The following is an 18731-nucleotide window of genomic DNA, read 5'->3' as shown; positions in this document are numbered from 1 at the left end:
ATGTTAGGAAGTATTTCTTCAGCCACAGAGTAGTCAGTAAGTGGAATAGTTTTTGAAGCGATGTAGTGGAGGCAGGATCCATACATAGCTTTAAGCAGAGGTATGATAAAGCTCACGGCTCAGGGAGAGTGACCTAGTAGCGATCAGTGAAGAGGCGGGGCCAGGAGCTCGGACTCGACCCCCGCAACCTCAACTAGGTGAGTACAACTAGGTGAGTACACACACACACACACACACACACACACACACACACACACACACACACACACACACTCACACACACAAGCCTCGCACCCGGCTCTCTCACACACACACAAGCCTCGCACCCGGCTCTCACACACACACACACAAGCCTCGCACCCGGCTCTCACACACACACACAAGCCTCGCACCCGGCTCTCACACACACACACACAAGCCTCGCACCTGGCTCTCACACACACACACACACAAGCCTCGCACCCGGCTCTCACACACACACACACAAGCCTCGCACCCGGCTCTCACACACACACACACACACACAAGCCTCGCACCCGGCTAGACACCAGAAACTACTAACTACACAATTACTGTAAATAAAGAAATATTGCGACCATGGACAAGAACTTCCCATTGTGTTACCACAGGTCGGCGCATCGTTCATGTATAACTTATCAAATATATCAGACTGGCTCACTAAATGTACTAGATTTTCCCGGGAAAACACTAAACTTAGCCTACAAAAAAAAAAACATTTAATTTCCTGGCTGCATGATATAGACAGATGTGTTATAATAAGCATCACGAAAATACTGGTCGACATCTCTTCTTTAAATTAATTTCTTATTATTCCTGTGTGAACCAACAAACACTTTGCATAAAGCCTCTTATAACTTCCCTTATACAGGAAATTGGCATCACAAAAGAGTAGTACAGAAAAGAGTAGAACAGAAAAGAGTAGTGCACAAAAGAGTAGTACACAAAAGAGTAGTGCACAAAAGAGTAGTGCACAAAATAGTACATACAATGCCACATAAAATTCAACAGAAAAGTCTGGCACGACTGCTGATACAAAGAAATAAATATTGTAAGTAACAAAGAACATGGAACAATACACAAATCATTTAATACAAATCCAGTAACAAGTGAATCAATTGGCAGTACAATCCCTATAAATCACATTCAGAGGAAAATAGAAACATATAAATTTTGCGTTTGGGGTGTTCGGATACGAAATATCTGAAAAAAAATAGAATGGTACAGATTTCACCCCCCCCCTTCCCCCAAGAATACCATGATCTTAAATAAAGGCCTATATATATCTGTCTCCAGCAAGCATATAATCCTAAAATACGTTACACAAAAAAAATGAGAAACGATACTATTACACACTGCTCAGCATACCACTTGAAAGTAGTTAGAATGTGCAAGTCACATGTCATCACTAACACTGGTAATTACAGCCATTCAGTCCCCAGGATAACAAGAATATTACACCACCTCGGTCAGGAGGTACTGCAAATAGACAACAAAGAAATCATATAACATTCTTTATTTTTGCAACAAAAACAAAATATTGATTTTTAGTGGACTAATCACAGAGTCGAATGTAGTGTTTGTAGCTCTCACAGAGACCCATAGTGAAATATGGTTTGTAGCTCTCACAGAGAGCTACAAACCATATTTCAAGTAGCCATATTTCATAGTGAAATATGGCTACTTGAGCATAATCTTAGAAAAAACAACAGACCACACAGGAAGGGAGGATGGCTGGATGGGGTTAACATGAAAGTGTCCCTCATTGGCAATGAGTTACTTAGCACCATAAATGATGCATTCAAAGTTTTTGCAGTTAAAAAAAATAAAATAGTTATTCTATCTAAATATAAAGTATTAAATACGACTTCTCAAAGTTCAATGACTAGCTATTAAAAATCGAGGACTGTCTTCTATTCTGGTGATTTTACTTTCTCGTCTAAACAAAAGAATGAAGTAAAAATATTAGATAAAATCCCAGGAGGTATCTCTGATGAACAGTCACGCATAAACCAACAATTAAGACTGATAAATTTGACTTACGTTGGCAAATAGTGAACCTGACCAGATAAGAAAAACCAGTTAACCGAACATTCACAAATAATGAGGAACTATGAAGGAACATAACGATATCCCACACAGAAGCTTGGACCGCAGCCATACTGAAGTTCAGACCTATATACACATTGATCTAGAGAAGAAAACGAAAACAGTAATGGGGATGTATTCAACAAATTTAACTACAGTAATAAATACATTAGCTGGCTCCAAGAATATCATGACCTTACTGAAATATGCAGAAAAGACAATACGAGTATCATGAACTTAAACTAATTTCAAAAGGATAAGCTCAACAGTAAGTAAATTTGCTGATGACACCAAAATAGACCGTCCAATTCATTCTAATGAGGACATAAGAACACTCCGGGATGATTTGAATAGACTGATGCAGTGGTCGGAGAAGTGGCAGATGCAGAGTAATATAGACAAATGTAAAGTTCTAAATGTTGGACAGGAAAATAACCATGCCACATATAAACTAAATAATGTAGATCTTAATGCTACTGATTGCGAAAAGGATTTAGGAGTTCTGGTTAACAGTAATCTAAAACCAAGACAACAGTACATTAATGTTAGTAATAAAGCTAACAGAATTCTTGGCTTCATATCTAGAAGTATAATTAATAGAAGTCCTCAGGTTGCTCTTCAACTCTATATATCCTTGGTTAGGCCTCATTTAGACTATGCTGCTCAGTTCTGGTCACCGTATTACAGAATGGATATAAATGCTCTGGAAAACGTACAGAGGAGGATGACAAAGTTGATCCCATGTATCAGAAATCTTCCCTATGATTGAGGTGTATAAATGGAAAACAGGAATAAATAAAGGGGATGTAAATAGCGTGCTAAAAATATCCAGCCAAGACAGGACTCGCAGCAATGATTTCAAGTTGGAAAAATATAGATTCAGGAAGGATATAGGAAAGCACTGGTTTGGTAACAGAGTTGTGGATGAGTGGAACACACTCCCCAGTACCGTCATAGAAGCGAAAACGTTGTGTAGTTTTAAAAATAGGTTAGATAAATACACGAGTGGGTGTGGGTAGGTGTGAGTTGGACCTGACTAGCTTGTGCTACTAGGTCTGATGCCGTGCTCCATCGTTAAAGGGAAGTGACCTGACTAGGTGGGTCATTGGTCTAAGCCGGGGGTGACATGGACCTGTTTCGCATGGGTCAGTAGGCCTGTTAAGAACATAAGAACATAAGAACGAAGGAACACTGCAGAAGGCCTACTGCCCCATGCGAGGCAGGTCCAAGTCTCCTACCGGCTTAAGCCAATGCACCCAACCTAGTCAGGTCAGGTCACATTGACTTAAGGGAGGAACACGGCAACCGACCTGGTAGCACAAGCTAATCAGGTCCAACTCACACCCACCCACACCCACTCATGTATTTATCCAACCTATTTTTAAAGCTACATAACGTTCTGGCCTCTAGGACTGTACTTGGGAGTTTGTTTCACTCATCCACAACTCTATTACCAAACCAATACTTTCCTATATCCTTCCTGAATCTGAATTTTTCCAACTTAAAACCATTGCTGCGAGTTCTGTCTAGGCTAGATATTTTCAGCACACTATTTACATCCCCTTTATTTATTCCTGTCTTCCATTTATACACCTCAATCATATCCCCCCTAATTCTACGTCTTTCTAGAGAGTGCAGATTCAGGGCCCTTAGTCTATCCTCATAGGGAAGGTTTCTGATACATGGGATCAACTTTGTCATCCTCCTTTGTACATTTTCCAGAGAATTTATATCCATTCTGTAATACGGTGACCAAAACTGTGCAGCATAATCTAAATGAGGCTCTAATGTTCTTAGAAGTGTACTTGGGACAAATACCATCAGTAAAAAAGAAAGAGACGATGTAAGTTAGACAGAGAGAGACGCTTCCTCTACAAGCATTGATAAAGAATCTCTGAACTTCTTAATTTGCCAGACTTTTTGAAGAGCAACAAGAAATACTGGCTAGAGATAGAAACCACTGTGATGAAAGTGAGTGAATCAGAGTCCAGCAGAGACCAAGGCAGCAAAAACCTATTTTCAAAATTGAAAGAAACCCAAAAATATTGTGTTTATATGGAAAATCCAGTTCACGAACCATGTCCAGTACTGAATCTTTGCTTAATGGAATTGCAACTTAAACCGAATTGATGAATATAAAGATGACTTGATGAAGCCTATGCCATAAACCTCAAATTTTGACCCTTTCACATTCTTATTATATTTCAGCATTTATATGTGTGAACCATGTCTTGGTTAATGTCTTGGTTAATGTCTTGGTTAATGTGTTGGTTAATGTGTTGGTTAATGTGTTGGTTAATGTCTTGGTTAATGTCTTGGTTAATGTCTTGGTTAATGTCTTGGTTAATGTCTTGGTTAATGTCTTGGTTAATGCAGTAACATCCAAGCTTCCTACACATGTAATTAATTTTAACTCATTTTTCTTGTTTCTAACTTCATGATTATTTACGTAACATGGACTAAGAAAGTATTTCTTCACTATTCTTGTATTTCTTTTCTTGCCTAGTAGAATTGTTGCTAGTATCAGTTATACAGTTTGATAATCTGTTATGTACGTCCTTCATCACATCTCCAGGGACGTACACCTTATACTTAACTTTGTGTTTTCGTTGTGCAGATCACATTTTTCTCACATTTTCAGTCGTAATACTTTCCTGCTCACCAGTTTGCTGTAACTGCAGTAACTGTATCTTCTTCCTAGGTTCCTCCAGCTGTGCCTTCACCTGACGACACTAGTTGCCTAATTTCATTACATTTAGATTTTTAACTGCTAGCTCCTTACATTTCAATAGCATTCACCGTGAAAATTCCCTAAGAACGTCTTCGTAACACAGGTCAACTCATTACTAACACAGGTCAACTCATTACTAACACAGGTCAACTCATTACTAACACAGGTCAACTCATTACTAACACAGGTCAACTCATTACTAACACAGGTCAACTCATTACCAACACAGGTCAACTCATTACTAACACAGGTCAACTCATTACTAACACAGGTCAACTCATTACTAACACAGGTCAACTCATTACTAACACAGGTCAACTCATTACTAACATGGGTCAACTCATTACTAACACAGATCAACTCATTACTAACACAGGTCAACTCATTACTAACACAGGTCAACTCATTACTAACACAGGTCAACTCATTACTAACACAGGTCAACTCATTACTAACACAGGTCAACTCATTACTAACACAGGTCAACTCATTACTAACACAGGTCAACTCATTACCAACACAGGTCAACTCATTACTAACACAGGTCAACTCATTACTAACACAGGTCAACTCATTACTAACACAGGTCAACTCATTACTAACACAGGTCAACTCATTACTAACATAGGTCAACTCATTACTAACACAGATCAACTCAATACTAACACAGGTCAACTCATTACTAACACAGGTCAACTCATTACTAACACAGGTCAACTCATTACTAACACAGGTCAACTCATTACTAACACAGGTCAACTCATTACTAACACAGGTCAACTCATTACTAACACAGGTCAACTCATTACCAACACAGGTCAACTCATTACTAACACAGGTCAACTCATTACTAACACAGGTCAACTCATTACTAACACAGGTCAACTCATTACTAACACAGGTCAACTCATTACTAACACAGGTCAACTCATTACTAACACAGGTCAACTCATTACCAACACAGGTCAACTCATTACCAACACAGGTCAACTCATTACCAACACCGGTCAACTTATTACCAACACAGGTCAACTCATTACCAACACAGGTCAACTCATTACCAACACAATTCAACTCATTACTAACACAGGAGAGTGTCAATCTGTCCATCACGAGGTACGGAACAATCTGATCAGGTTTCTCTATCCTTCCCGATGTGAGTGGGTCACAGTCATTATAAACAGCATAAGCAACCAGGCTGGAGAAGTACAATACCAACCACATTATGTACAGTCCAACAACGAATGAAATGCATAACTTGTAATAAGGAAAGTATACACCAGTGACACTTCTTTTAATTTACTTAGGTGTTCTATCATATTTATATTCGTATTCTACATAAGTTCTTATATATATAATTATCACAGCCATTCTCCTGACAGTACAGTCATGATATTTGATCAACTGGATTGTAGTGTTTAACTTCTGATACACCAATTTAATGACTGCAGACACGCACTGACACATAATAAACAAATTAAAACGCTGGTACCTCTCCAGAAGCTGGGCCTAGTGTGTGACTTTGAGAAGTTGAGAGTGTTTATTACGACCAGCGGTGTACCACTCTCACCTATATTTACATCAACAAAAGTGTATTCTAAGTGATAAAGTGTATACTTGGTGTGCTTGGTAGCACTTGTCATACATAGTAACGCGTGTGTAAGTGAGATTGTTTAGGTACTGGTTCATCTATCTACAGCTGCACACTTATGCTTGCATACATGTATAACATAGTAATGAGTGAGTTACCCAGGATGGACCAAGGAAGTCAACCAGAGTGATTTATCTCATTGTCATTGTAACATTACCTATATATTTTTTTTTTTTTTTTTTTTTTTTTTTTTTTTTTTTTTTTTTTTTTTTTTTTTTTTTTTTTAGTAATTCTGTTTACAATCTATGGTTGGGGTAAGAGGTTGTCTTCAGCATTCATTGTGATGTCTGCTATATTATTATTTCAGTGAGGTACATTAGGTGGCAGTAGCCTGAACTAACTCAAGTGGAAGTTATCATTTGAACCTCATGTTTAATGTGATGTATGTCAGAATTCTAATTTTATGCTCAATATTACCTACTTTCTCTCTCTCTCTCTCTCTCTCTCTGTTCATCTTTGTAATTTGTGATAAGGTGTAAGACCTCGCCTGTACCATCCATTATATCATTATATGTACCATATTATTAACACACATACAAGAGGTCTCTGAGTGTGTTTTTGGTGGGGTGTGTGTCGTATTGAGTGGTGGTGGTCTGGGTTGAGTATGGTTGGAGGTGTTCATTGAACTTGAGCACTTGTGTCTTGTGATCTATTTTGGACTTCTGACTTTGTAGTGAATATTTGCTCTTGCATAAGCTATAAGGGAAAGATAAGCGAGGAATTCTTGTGTTGTGAGTCTTACACCAGATATCATCACTGGCAAACATGGCAACTGTCATAGAGGAACCTATTTCTGCAGGTGATGGAAATGATGATAGCTTCCAGACCTTTAAAAGTAAACAAAAGAGAAAAAGTGAGAAAGGGCTAGAGCGTCGACGTAGTCAGACTCACTTGACTCGTACACAATGTGATACTAAACGTCCTTGGTGCACAGAGGCTGCAAGAAGTCTTTCTTCAAAGGAAGAATGTGTTAAGCTGAACTTCCCTGACAACACCCCGCTGCCTGCTAAGTGTGCATGGCTAATGGAAGCTGTAAACAAGCATCCTAACTCAAGGATCCAATTTAGGAAAAACACACACAACTTTGTGTTTGTGGAACAGAATAAAGAGCTGATCAATGATCTACTTAGTACACCTTATGGGGATATTAAGCTGCTCCGACCTCCATCAGACACTCACCACTTTAAAAAATGGGTCAGTATCATAATCTTTGGATACCCTCTCTGCATGGACCCATCCCATCTGACTCTAAGTGAGCATATCATCAAGCCTAAAAGACTTAAAGGAAAATCCCAAATTATTGCCAGTTGGGTGGGTCCTGTGCCCCTCCCCCGGAATATCTGGGTGCATGGTTTACGTTTCCTAAACATCGAAGTGTACCTACCCCCTAAACGTAGGTGTTACAAATGCCAGCACTATGGCCATGTTGCAGTAGACTGTGGAATACTACATTCTTGGTGTGGTAAGTGTGCTGGGAAACATTCCACTAGAGAATGCACAGTAGGCCCTGACAGCCAAAAATTTAAGTGTATTAACTGTAAAGAAGTTGGGGTTACAGTTTCCCACAAGGACTGCAGTCAGAACCCAAACAACCTTCGATGTAAACCTGATAACAGTCCTTTAATGGTAACTGAGGATGGGGCCATCCAGTCTACCACAGCCAGATCTGAGACTGAACCTCTGCAAAGTGTGCAAGAACCCCACCTCACTGCAAAGGATTCTGGTGATACCAGAATGCCATCACACACACCAGCTGTGGAGGAGCTAGCCATCCCTGCTAGCACATATGGAACTACTGGTCTGCCACTACAGATACCTATGGCTACACCTGAATATGGGGATGAGTTTGTCATTTCTCCCAATACACACAACTACAACAGTCAGACGGACACCACACAGGTAACCTCCCTGGAAATTGGAGATGAGTCAGATGCACAGGACCTACCTGCAATGAATGATGAAACAGAGAACACTAATGTAACCATGGTACCTGTTAAGGTGATAGGTGTTAAAGAAAGCACTAACCCAGAAGTGCCATCCTCCGGAGAGGCATTGGATTCGCCTGACCTTCCTCATATTATAACAAATTTCCAGAAAAAAATTGAGCATCTTGAACAGATCCTGACAAGTTTAATAAATATATGTAATCAGGATGATGCTCTTGAGCATGGTGATGATGTCAAAAGTGCAGCAATCTCCGTTCAGCTTCCAGCAATTTGTGAGAAAGAAGCCCATGACTCTTGCCTTCAAAACTTGCCTTGGAACTGGCTGCCAAAATGCCGAAAAATGCTTAAAAATAAAGGTCCTGAAGATAAAGACGTACAAACTATGCTATTTGCTCTTAAGTGTCTGCACACTGTAGTCAAAGCATAATAGTTTTACCATCTTATGAGCAAGAGATTGTAATAACTCACTACAATGGATACATTACAAATCTTTTCATGGAACATTGCTTCCATCAGGAAGCGGTTGCCTGACTTACATCATATTAGTGCAACCAAGAATATTGATGTCATCTGTTTGCAGGAATGTAGATTGAAAGATGGAGCACCTCCACCAAACTTGCCTGGATATGCAGCTTATAACCTAAGGTCAACCAACTGTTGTGTGATGTATGTGTTGTGATAGAAACACAGGCCTTATCTCTAGGCTTTATTGAACATAGAATCTTCATAGTACTTCTGCAACAACAAAATATAATGACTAGTACATCTAATAATGGCTTCTACAGGGATGGTGATGTCTTGCATATGTCAAGAGAAAAGTTATAACTACAGGCCACATATTTAAACTCACCATGTAATCTGCATCGCTGATAAATGGATAAAGTAGGAGAGAATCACACACCATGTGTTGGTGCCCATGACACACACCAAACTGTTGTTGTTGTTAAGGGCCCCTAGAGGTGGTGCAGTATTATCCTGCTGCTGCTCCCCACAGGACCAGTATCACTACAATCTCCCCCTTCTAAAATATCAGAGACAGTAATCTCCCAAACTGTTAGGTGGGCGACGTACACGTCCCGACCTTCGTAGCCCTTGAGCCTCTTCACCAGGTTCGATATTTTCCAGCGGGGTTTGATTAACTGCTGGAGCAGAATCCTCTATTTCCATAGGGGTAGTCTCAAGGGGCTTTCCAGGAGAAAACGAAGCATCTTTCACATCTATTGGTGTATCTTGAGATTCCACACTAATAGGGATTTCAACTGGGGCTAAATGTCTTGTAGATACTGTAGTCTCTTCACCATTTTGGTAGCGAATGTGGGCGTAATGTGGATTAGCTTGCAGGAGCTCTACCTCTTCCACTAAAGGATCCGTCTTGTTCATCCTACGGTGACTCTTCAGGAGAACGGGTCCAGGATGACATAACCAAGTGGGCACGGAGGCTCCCGTAGAGGAACGACGTGAATAGTTGAGGAGTCTTTCATGAGGGGTTGCATTAGTAGCTGTGCACAGCAGTGATCTAATAGAGTGAAGAGCATCAGGTAGGACAGTTTGCCAGTGTTGAACAGGTAGATTGCGCGACTTTAATGTCATTGTAACTGCCTTCCATATAGTACCATTGAACCGCTCCACTTGACCATTGCCTTGAGGGTTGTAGCTTGTTGTTCTGCTGCAGGCAATACCTTTGCTAGCCAAAAACTCCTGAAGTTCGTTACTCATGAACGAGGATCCCCTGTCTGAATGGATATAAGCTGGCATACCAAAAATAGAGAACAACTGTGAAAGACAACTAATAACAGTTGAAGCAGCCATATTTGCACAGGGGAATACAAAGGGAAACCTTGAATATTCATCTACTATGTTAAGGAAATACCTATTCTGATTTGTGCTTGGTAGAGGTCCTTTGAAATCTATATTCAATCTTTCGAAAGGCTGGGTGGATTTTATGAGATGAGTCTTCTCTGGCTGATGAAAGTTTGGCTTGCACTCTGCACATACTCTGCATGCTCTGATCACTTGTCGCACATCTTCCACTGAGTAGGGCATGTTCTTTGATTTGACAAAATGGTACAGGCGTGTAACTCCTGGGTGACACAAAGCCTTGTGGAGAGCTGAGAGTGATTGCAAATCATGACATGCTGCTCCACAGTGGGACCTAGAGAATGCATCAGGTGAGATGTTCTCTTGACCCGGTCGGTACAGAATATCAAAGTCATAACACGATAGTTCCATCCTCCAGCGTAATATCTTGTCATTCTTTATCCTACTTTTGTGCCTCTTGTCGAACATATACATCACGGACCGTTGGTCAGTCCTTATGGTGAAATGTCTACCAGTTAAATAATGCCTCCAGTGGCGAACTGCTTCTATGATGGCCTGGGCTTCCTTTTCTACAGCAGCATAACATTTCTCTGATCCTTGAAAAGTTCTCGAAAAGAAGGCTACTGGTCGTCCTGCCTGAGATAAGACTGCAGCAATGGCAATGTCAGATGCATCCGTTTCCACTTCGAATGGTAGGGACTCATCAATGGCTTGAACTACTGAGTTTTCAATGTCCTGTTTGAGAGTATGGAAAGCGGCTTCTGCTTCCTTTGTCACAGGAAATGTGGTAGCACTCAATGGGCGTACTTTACTTGAATAGTTGTAGATCCATTGTGAGTAATAAGCAAAGAGACCAAGAGTTCTTCGGAGTGACTTTTTGTCTTGAGGCATTGGAAGTTCCCGTAGAGGTCGTAGTCGTTCAGGGTCTGGGAATATTGAACCTCCTTCCACTACATAACCAAGGATGCTAAGCCTTTTAGTTGAAAAAGTGCACTTTTCCTCATTGTAACTGATATTTTTCTTCTTGGCGGCTTCCAAAAACTTATCAAGGTTTGCATCATGTTCCTCCTGGGTCTTGCCACAAATGGTAACATTATCTAAATACGCGTAGGTTCCCATGAGTTGCTCTTCCTGAATGAGTGAATCCATAATTCGTTGGAAGCAGGCTACCCCATTGGTGACTCCAAAAGGGACTCTGGTAAACTGATACAGGCCATCACTAGCCTGAAACGCTGTGTATGGTTTATCTTCATTCCTTATAGGGACTTGATGATAGGCACTCTGCAGATCAATTGTGCTAAACACGTAGTACTGAGCAATTTTGTTCACTGTATCGTCAATTCGAGGTAGAGGGTACCCATCAAGAAGTGTAAATTTGTTGATTGTCTCAGAGTAATCGATAGCCAGTCTCCGTTTCCTATAACCATCTTTAACAACAACAACCTGTGCACGCCAAGGGGAATCACTCGGTTCTATAATACCCTCCTTCAGCAGCCTCTGAGTTTCTTTCTCAATGAACATCCGATCCTCATAAGAATAGCGGCGTGACTTAGCTGATATAGGATGGCAATCCGCGGTAAGATTTGCAAACAGCTTTGGTGGGTCTACCCTTAAAGTGCTAAGTCCACAGACAACAAGAGGAGGCAGTTCACCTCCATATGTTAAGGTGACACTACCATGCAGCTTCTGAAAGTCCTGACCAAGGATAACATCAGAGCACAGTTGTGGCAGAATAGCTAAATGTACATCTTGATAATCCTTTCCATTAACTCTGAGATTTACCTTACAAAACCCTAAGGTCTGAATAGAGAGAGATGTTGATGCCATGGAAACGGTACCTGATGAGTGATGTAGAGTCAAGGAGAGCCGTTTAACTAAGTCAAGGTTGATGAAACTCTCTGAGCTGCCACTATCAATAAGACCATCTACTTCTGTTCCTTTGATGAATACTTTCACAACTGCCTTTGACAGTGAATTTGGAGTAGCCGCAGAAGTCACTGTTGCTAGAGTCGCATGATCACTGGAATGTGTGGAGGCACTAGCTCTTGTTGATGCATTAGCACGACATACTTTAGCAAAGTGACCTTTCTTGTGGCATTTATGGCACATTGCTTCACGAGCAGGACACTTTGGACGTGGATGTCTTGAAAAACCACAAAAGAAACACACCGTACCTGCTGCTGCTGTCACTGAGGCAGGTTCCCCAGTAACTTCATTGCAAGAGTCTTGGTCAGGAATTGCAGCACTTACCACTCGAGAAGGCTGAGTGGTACTGTATACTTCAGAATTCTTCTGGGCTGAATCTAGAGCTCTTGCCTGGTCAAAGGCAGCGGCTAAGTCGAGAGTTTTATTCTCCAATAAACGCTGCCTTATTATTGGTGATTGCAGGCCACTGATAAAAGCATCCCTGATGGACTCTTCACAATACTGAGCAGCTGTCACTGCTTGGAAGTGACAGTCCTTACCTAAAATTTTCAGTGCTTGAAAGTATTCCTCTAAGGACTCATCAATCTGCTGGCGGCGAGTTGCAAGGCGATAGCGTGCAAAGATTTCATTTGTAGGTTTAATATACTGAGACTTGAGGGTTTTGATAGCATCTTCGTAGGTATTACACTCAGAAATAGCCTCATATATCTTAGGTGACACAAAATTGATGAGCAGACTTAGTTTATCTAGATCTTCTTTAGGAAGGGCTCCCAAGAAGTTTTCGAAAGTCTTAAACCAGTGCTTCCATTCCTGAGCAGCCGTTGATAAGCTGGGGTCACAGTCTAGCCTCTCAGGTTTCAGTAAACGCTCCATGTTGTGATGTAGTCTAGCGCAGGATCACCACCAGGTAGCCCAGGATTCTATGTTCAATAAATTGTTGTGATAGAAACACAGGCCTTATCTCTAGGCTTTATTGAACATAGAATCTTCATAGTACTTCTGCAACAACAAAATATAATGACTAGTACATCTAATAATGGCTTCTACAGGGATGGTGATGTCTTGCATATGTCAAGAGAAAAGTTATAACTACAGGCCACATATTTAAACTCACCATGTAATCTGCATCGCTGATAAATGGATAAAGTAGGAGAGAATCACACACCATGTGTTGGTGCCCATGACACACACCAAACTGTTGTTGTTGTTAAGGGCCCCTAGAGGTGGTGCAGTATTATCCTGCTGCTGCTCCCCACCGGACCAGTATCACTACAGTATGTCAGAAAGAACTTGCCACATTCACTCCTTTCCTTGCAGAGTCGAGTTAACATGCAGTATCATGGTGTCAAAGTATATGCAGGCGATTTTTCCATAAACATTTTTAATCTCTATGCCCCAGCGAACCAGCTTCGACCTGATGCTTTACCAGATCGCATCAATAGTGAACCTACCATCATTCTTGGAGATTTTAATGCCAGACATAAGAATATTGGTGGGTCTATAACAAACACCAATGGAACTAAACTAGTGAGATTGCTGAATGAGCATGATAATGTTCGAATTGTGGGCACTACTGAGCCTACTCACATATATGGTGGCATACTAGATCTGTGTCTTGGATTTAATACATCATATACGATGCATGACTCTGTCATAGTTGATGATCTTCTATCTGATCACTTCCCAAGACTAACAACTGTCAATCTTGATCACATCTCCAGCAATCAAGGAGCTAAATACAGAAGGAGGAAACTTATTCTCAAACCAGAACACAGAGACAACTTTATTAACCACTTGGATCAATGGTATAAGAATTACGAGCCCACTGGCACACAAAAATTTAATGATGATTTAATTACCACTATTGAGAGTGTTCTCACAGATCAAGTGGGCAGGAATAGGAAACAAAGACCCTCCACTATAAATAACAATAAAAACCAATGTAAATACTATAATGATCCACAGCTGCGCAATCTAACACATGCAGCTAGGAGGATTGGTAAAGCATACCGTGAATGTAGAACCCCAGACCTGCTCAGAACGTTCCAAGCTGCACTAACAAATGCAAGGAATAGAAAGGAAGAACTTAGGCAACAGGAATGGGAACAGTTTGTTAGTGGATTAAATAGGTCCACCCCTTTGAGTTTGGCTTGGAAAGGTATAAATAAAATAACCAGGAAAAAGACTGGCAATGTTGCTCATCCCTTTCCTCTTGAAAAAGCAAATGACCTCATAAATGACTGGTCCAAAACATCCAGGCATGAAAGCCTTCCATCTCATATTAGAAAAAATTTAGAGAGTACTTCTGAAGAAATGTTGAAACTGATTAATTTTATGAGCCAAAATATTGATGAGAGTGATTGCCTCTTTACCGAGTATGAATTAGATAATGCATTAACCAAAGGTCGATCAACTGCTCCTGGAGAGGATGGTATAACCTATGATATTCTCAGAACTCTAAGGCACGTGCCTGATAACCCTTTGTTGGCACTGTATAATCTCAGTTACATTGAGGGCGTTCTTCCTACTTCCTGGACCAATAGTCTCATTGTGCCTATCCCTAAGCCCCAACAGCCTGATACATTTAGGCCGATCTCCTTAACTAGTTGTCTTTGCAAAACTTTTGAAAGAATGATGCTTAACAGATTGTACTACAGAATCAGACATCAACTTTCCCCCTACCTCTATGGGTTCATGAAAGGTAAAAGTGTGCAGAACTGTATTTCCACCTTTCTCACTGCACACACCTCTACTAGTTTTACCACTTTTCTTGATCTAAAATCTGCATTTGATATTGCAAACAGAACCGTTATACTACATGAACTAGCCAAAATGAATATTGGTGGTAGCTTACTCTGCTGGATAATAGGATACCTGTCAAATAGAGTATCCTCTGTCCTTTACCAAATTCACTATACCAAATTCACTATACTAGACCATAGTGCAATTACTAGTAAGAGACTGGTGCTATTTGTAATTTGTATTTTTATATTATTAGACTAAAGTTGTACTATAGCTCTTTCTAGCTCAATACATAGTCAATACCAAATTCACTTTATTAGACCATAGTGCAATTACTAGTGAGAGACTGGTGCTACTTTTAATTTGTATTTTTATATTATTAGATTAAATTCAGTTGTACCATAGCTCATTCTACCTCAAGACATAGTCAATACCAAATTCACTATATTAGACCATAGTGCAATTACTAGTGAGAGACTAGTGCTATTTTTAATTTGTACTTTTATATTATTAGATTAAACCTATTGTACTTTAGCTCACTCTAGCTCAAAACATAGACTCCACAAAAGTCATTATTAGACCTTAGTGCAATTACAAGTGAGAGTCTTGTTCTATTTTTAATTTGTATTTTTATATTACTAGTTTATACCTAGTTGTACTTTAGTTCATTCCAGCACAACACACAGACAACATCAACTTCATTATGTGTAGTAGTGACTATACCCTACATGACCAAAATACTCTAGCTATATACTTGTCCAAACTTCCAACCACTACAGATATCAGTAGTAGAACTCAACACACAACTCAGGATATAAATAACCATAATTTTAAACCTAGAAGATGATTGATCACGTTGACCCTGATCTAAACCTCCACAATCTGACACCCAATCAAAACCTATTGGAAAGTAACTGCCTTTATTACACAGCATCACAAGCCACCACTATCCTAAACAATGCTAAAAGTCCATCAGTACTTAACTACAACATCAGGTCCTTAAGCAAACACTATGATGACCTCCTAGCACTCCTTGAATCACTAAAGACACCCTTCTCCTGCATTATTCTTACTGAGACCTGGCTTAAGCAGGACACAATCGATATCAACCCTCTACCAGGATACACAGCAATTCACAACTGCAGAACAAACCAAGTTGGGGGTGGTATTGCAATCTATTACTCTAACCAATTATCTTGTCTTAGCACCACTTGCTTTAGTGATGAATATGGGGAATACATTTTTGCTAATTTTACTGTAAAAAACCTAAAGACGCCTATAACAATCGGTGCCATTTACCGGATACCTCACACAAACATCCCAAATTTCAGTGAGAAATTAAAGTCACTAATAACAAACAGACAAATGAATAAGCACCACCTTCTCTTAGCTGGAGACTTCAACATCAACCTTGGCTTACTAGATGATCAGCCTGTAACTGATTTCATCAACAATATGAACAACACACTTCTCATACCAACAATAACTAAACCAACCAGGCTCACTGAGACAAGTGCAACCATAATAGACCACATATGGACCAATATACTAGCCCCCCTTAAATCAGGGATAATCACAGATAGCACTACAGACCACTACCCTACCTTCCTCCTGACAAACATTAGTAAACCACCACTTGAATACAACAAAGTCTCATTTAGACTCCATGACGAGGCCTCAGTAAGGAAGTTCACAGCTGACCTAGAGACTGTTGATTGGCCTACAGAATTCTCCAAGGTATTGATGACTGGACAGACATCTTTCTTAACAAATTACTTAGACTATACAACAAACATTGTCCTATAAAAACAAAACAGATCACAAACAAACGGCTTGGTTGCCCATGGCTAACCAGCACCATTCTGAAATCCATTGACAAGAAACACCAATATGAAAAGCAATACAGACAGGGCTTAATACACAAAGATACTCTTAAACACTATTCATCAGCTCTCACCAAAGTAATAAAAAAAGCCAAACAACTATACTACTCCAGTAGATTCACAGACACTAGAGGAGATATAAAAAAGACCTGGAAAACACTCTCTCAGATTCTAGGGACCCACAAACTGAGAAAAACCAAGAATATTGTCCTAACTAAACCTAATGAAACACCACTACATCCCACTGACACAGCTAACAAGATAAACGACTTCTTCTCAAACATAGGATCTAATCTCGCCAGTAAAATCCCACATACCAATGCCCATGCCGGGGACTACCTAGATGGAAATTTCCCTAATTCCTTCTATCTTGCACCAACTGAGCCCACGGAAGTCATTGAGATCATAAAGTCACTTAAAAATAACTCGGGGAATCTGTCTCATGTCCCACCATTACTGTACAAGCGAGCGGCCCATTTCCTTTCGCATGCTATTTCATTACTTTTTAACAAGTCAATAGAGACTAGCACCTTCCCGAAACTACTCAAGATGGCAAGGGTTACACCAATACATAAAGGTGGTGACCCTACAGACTATACAACTATAGGCCAATATCTAACTTACCATTGCTATCCAAGATCTTTGAGAAACTCGTGCACAGGAGACTGTATTCATTTATAACGGCTCAAAACATACTCAACCCCTGCCAGTTTGGATTCAGGAAAAATAAAAGCACTAATGATGCAATCATAAAAATGCTAGATCTGCTTTACACAGCATTGGAAAATAAGGAATATCCACTAGGAATTTTTATTGACCTAAGAAAAGCTTTTGACACAGTAAACCACGAAATCCTACTCCACAAACTTGACCACTACGGTATAAGAGGCCATGCGCTTGCTTATTTCAAATCTTACATTACTAATAGGTATCAGTACGTCACCATTAAAGACACAGCATCAGCAACACGGCCACTTGATACTGGAGTTCCGCAGGGAAGTGTCCTTGGTCCCCTGCTCTTCCTCATATACATCAATGACCTTCCAAACGTATCCCAACACCTGAAACCCATTCTCTTTGCTGATGACACGACTTATGTCATCTCTCACCCTAATCTTGCCACCCTCAACACCATTGTGAACGAGGAGCTGATTAAAATATCGACTTGGATGACAGCCAATAAACTTACGCTTAACACTGACAAAACTTACTATATTATGTTTGGTAGCAGAGCAGGAGATGCACAAATTAACATTAAGATTGACAACACTCTAATTACCAGAAATAATGGGGGAAAATTCCTAGGCTTATACCTTGACAACAACCTGAATTTCAGCACCCATATCCAGCATATAGCCAAAAAAGTATCCAAAACGGTTGGGATCCTCTCCAAGATACGATACTACGTGCCGCAAAATGCCCTTCTCACACTATACCACTCACTTATTTATCCATACCTCACCTATGCTATTTGTGCTTGGGGATCAACTGCAGCAACACACCTAAAGCCAATAATAACCCAACAAAAAGCTGCAGTAAGAATAATCACTAAATCCCATCCCTGGCAGCACACCCCCCCACTCTTCAAAGATCTAAACTTACTCCCAGTTCAGTACATCCACACTTACTACTGTGCAATCTATATCTACAGGGCCATAAACTCTAATATCAACCTTGACCTAAAATGCTTTCTTGATAGTTGTGACAGAACCCACAGGCATAACACCAGAAACAAACATCTCTACGACATTCCCCGTGTCTGACTAAACCTTTACAAAAATTCAATGTATGTCAAAGGCCCTAAAATCTGGAATACCCTACCTGAGAACTCTAGAACTGCAGACACATTCATCACCTTCAAAACTACCATTAGAAAACATCTTATCTCCCTGATACACCTCATCAACTAACTACACGAATACCACCTG

The sequence above is a fragment of the Cherax quadricarinatus genome, unplaced genomic scaffold (assembly GCF_038502225.1).
Source record: "Cherax quadricarinatus isolate ZL_2023a unplaced genomic scaffold, ASM3850222v1 Contig22, whole genome shotgun sequence".
Taxonomy (NCBI): Eukaryota; Metazoa; Arthropoda; class Malacostraca; order Decapoda; family Parastacidae; genus Cherax; species Cherax quadricarinatus.
Note: the sequence above shows the minus strand (reverse complement) of the source record.